This window comes from Triticum urartu, chromosome 1, assembly GCF_003073215.2.
Source record: "Triticum urartu cultivar G1812 chromosome 1, Tu2.1, whole genome shotgun sequence".
NCBI classification, from domain to species: domain Eukaryota; kingdom Viridiplantae; phylum Streptophyta; class Magnoliopsida; order Poales; family Poaceae; genus Triticum; species Triticum urartu.
Genome location: NC_053022.1, coordinates 493,015,756 through 493,019,945, shown reverse-complemented (window position 1 = coordinate 493,019,945; position 4,190 = coordinate 493,015,756). Strand labels below are relative to the sequence as shown.

The 4,190-nt window shown below is 41.7% G+C and overlaps 1 pseudogene; it reads left to right on the top strand.

The window, feature by feature from the left end:
- LOC125532964 lies at positions 1 to 3,400 on the top strand (annotated as a pseudogene).
- The last annotated feature ends 790 nt before the right edge of the window (positions 3,401 to 4,190 follow it).

Genomic DNA, 4,190 nt, shown 5'->3' with positions numbered 1-4,190 from the left:
ATGGCAGCACACCACATAGTTCGATCTATGCTGTCGGCCGCCATGGATCGAAGCTCCGGTGCTCCATCGAGCAGCAGGCAAGCCAGATCGGCTCCAATTCTCGCCGGCGAGCCGATTCGCCGGTCTACAGCTGCAAGGGAGCTCTGCAATCCTCCTGTGTTCTCTGCTGAAGCATCCCGGGCAAGGTCCTCAGAAGCTTGGGTAAGTTGCAAGCTCCTTGCAGGCATGAAGCATCATGTTGTTTTTGATTCTGCCATGTTCATAATTTTGTGTCTCTCTGATCACTGTCCTCAGAAAAAATGCAGAATCAATTGCAGCATGTCTCCTTATGTTAACTGAAACTATGTACAAATAAACTCCTTTCCAATTTCAGCTTAATAACTGCTCTAGCAATGTGCAGGGTGATGTCAACTAAAACCTGTGTATACTTGCCCTTACACTTTCACCTTTTTTTTAAAAAATGCAGCAAAAAATATGTTCAGGAGGAAGTCAACTGAAACCCATGTATAATTTGCTCCTTGCAGTTTCAGTTTAAGATTTGCAAAAAACAAAAAATGTGCAATATGTGTGGTGAATGCTCCTAACAAAGTACAAAATGAAAGCTGAAAAAATTCCCCAATATGAGCTTATTTTTAAGGCTAATGCTGCATATCTTGTTACAAAAATATGAAGCACTGGTTCTATTTGACTATGTTGCATGCTTTAAGCAGTAATCCTGTTGGACAGAGTTCATACACTAGAAAAAATGTTAGATAGAAGATGTTGCATCTATTAGGAAAAATCAATTTGTATTACAAAACCGGAAAATCAACTTGATTACTTTGCTTGTAGCACTGTGATCATGGTAGTAGAAGATATGGAAGCATTTTATTTAGTATTGTGAGGTCAAAACATAGAAGCACTAGTTTCCTGCATGTTATACCTTTTTTTTACTGACATTGTGATAACTTTTTTCTGCAACAACAAACATAGGCTGCTGGTGCTGGAGGTGATGATGATGTGAGCTACATCATGGGGCAAATTTCTGCTGCGAATGGAGTTAGTATGGAAGGGATGATTAATGCTGGTGATGTCCAACAAGTTATGGATGATGCAGATGATGATGCAATATCATCGCAACCACTTGTTCCATATGTGGGCATGACCTTTGATTCAGTTGATGACGCAAGGCAATTCTACAACGCATATGCTTTCAGGCATGGGTTTGGAATCAGAACATCTGCTTCAAAAAACAGCCAGGCCAGAGGACCCACAAAGCTAATTAGCAGGACTTTCACGTGTGTTCATGCACGACCTGGTGGAAGCAAAAGTGAATCTGATAGCACTACAGATAGTATTGCAACAGAGTCAAGCAACAATAGCAAACGCCCTGGACTTTGGATGAACATGGCATACACAAGAAAAAGGAATAGGTTGCAGCGTCACGATTGCAAGGCTCACATGATCATTGGACTCCGAGATAACCGATGGACTGTCACGTGCTTTACAGAAGACCATACACATGCTCTGGTGCAACAGGAAGAGAAGGTTAGGTTTTACCGGTCTCATCGAAAGATCCCACGAGAAGACCTCCAATGATAAGGACGTTGCATGAACGCAACTTGTCAACCTCAGATTGCATGGGAATCCTAGGAGATTGTCACGGAGGTGATCAGAGGCGCCTTGGTTATGTCAAAAGGGATGTTTCAAATGCACGGTCTGAGATGCGGCAAACCATGGCGTTTCAGGACATGGCCATGACAATTGAATACTTTGAGAGGCGGCAAGCTGAAAGCCCACAGTTCTTTTACGCAATACAAGTGAATAAGGAGACAAATGCGGTAGAAGCATTGTTTTGGGTGGATGGAAGGACAAGAGCACTATACCCAAAGTACAAGGACTGTGTCTTTTTTGATACAACCTTTTGCACAAACAAATACAACATGCCTTTTGCTCCGATCGTTGGCATCAACAACCATCTTCAGACTATTGTCCTAGGCTGTGCATTGCTTCCAAATGAGCAAATTGAAACCTTCAAGTGGGTCTTTCGGCAATGGTTACTTGCGATGAACAACGAGTACCCAACAAACCTTATGACCGACCAGTGCAGAGCAATGGAAACTGCAATTTCTAATGTGTTCCCTCACACAGTCCATAGGTGTTGCAAGTGGCATGTACAGCGGAAGGCGCGTGAGAAACTTGGGAGGATGCTTACAAGGGATCCAATTTTCGAGAAATCTTTCTACGAATGCATCAATGAATCCGAGACAGTGGATGAATTTGAAGAAACATGGCAGCACATGCTGCATTGCTTCGAGTACACAGAGAATAGGCACTTACAAAACATGTGGGAATGCCGTCAGACATGGGCTCCTGCGTACTTCAAGAATGATTTCTTCCCTTTCACAAGCACAACCGGGCGATCAGAAGGGTTGAATTCTTATTTCAAGACATTAGTGCATCCACAAAACTCGGTTTTTACATTTGTAAGGCAGTATGAACTACTACAAGAAATAATGCTAGACCATGAAGATAATGCTGCTTTCACCGGAGAAACGACAACAACACCACTATGGGGAAAATACAAGATAGAGCGTCAAGCTGTTAACTTCTACACACGCAGCGTCTTTGGCAAGTTCCAAGAGCAAGTGGCAGCATCGACAGCTTATATAATCAACAAGTGCCGAATCTTGAGCAGGAAGGTATCATGTTTGAGCTTTACTCAAACTTGTATGATAATCCAAAGTTGTACCATGTGCATGCTGTGGTAGAGGAGGGGCTATACTCATGTAGCTGCCATTACTTTGAGATGAATGGTGTGCTTTGCTCACACATCATAAGGGTGATGATACAAATTAATGTGCAAGAAATTCCAAGTAGATACATGCTGGAAAGGTGGTCCGAAGCAGCTACGACAAACATGGACACCTCTGGGAGGTTCCTCGAGTTTGGACTACCAGAAACAAACACTCTCAAGTACAACTCGCTATGCAGAGATATGAATGCATTGGCAGTAGAAGCATGCTCCGTTGATCCAGATTACAACTTGCTGACAGATGTAATAAAGCAGCTCTGGCCCATAGTTGCTTCGATGAAAAAAGATCAAATGTCCAGGGAAGAGGTGGTGCAGCAGCAGCAACCCCCTCAAGCAAGTGCACTTAATGTTGCAACTGGAGCAAACCAACAATCATCAGCACCACTGCAAAATCCTGCTCGTGTGCCGAAGCAAGGTCGGCCAATAGAGCGAGCAAAAAGAAAAAAGACATTGTTGGAGCAGCGAGAAGATGAGCATAAGAAGAAGCTTCAGAAAGAAGCCAAGAAAGAAAGCAAGAAAAAAACCAAGAAAGAAGACAATGTGGAGTCATCAAGCAAGCCAAAACCTAGGAGGGAAGTTACTTGTTCATTTTGTAGTGAAGAATAACACACTATCAAAACCTGCAAATCATTCCTCGAGTACAAGGCTATGATGGCTGCTAACCTTACAACAAAATGTCAGTTTTGCTCCGAGGAAGGCCATACAATGCAGTCTTGCATTCAGTTTCAAGCTGCGATGGCGAAAGTGGAGCAACATGCTCAATAGTTAGATTTTACTTCTGTAGTTGAATTCAAGGTACAAGAAAAACAGTAGAAGTAACTTGAAAAGCTTATTTTTGAAGAAGACATATTTGTACTCTGTGCACCTACTGAATTTTGTTTGAACTTTACATGGATCATTTTGGAGTGGTGAGTGAAGAGAAATGAAATATTGATATTATGTTTGATATTATATTTATATAGAATTTCCAGTTATTATGTTTATATTTTCGAGTGGGAGCAATACAAAAAATTTAACTTTACATGGATCATTGTGCTAAAAAAGTTTATATTGCTGCTGCAAAAGTGGGAGTGAAAAGAAATGAAAACATTGATATTATGTTTGCGCTAAAAAATCATCGCGGTCATGGAGGGTATAACATTGCTGATCTTCTAGCATCCTGTCTTAAATCATATGCAGCAATTTCATTTTTCCAACTCTGATTAGCGAAATCCCCAACCATATTCTAGTGCCTGCATATTGCTACAGTCCTGTGCAATGCCACTTGTGCGCGTTCGTAACACTGACATTGATATTTATTGATTTTTTGGGCCTTCTCGCATTGTAATCGGAATGTATGTATGTTAGCTTCTCATATGTTCACCATGAGCAAGGCTCAGCTCCCCGATTTCATCAC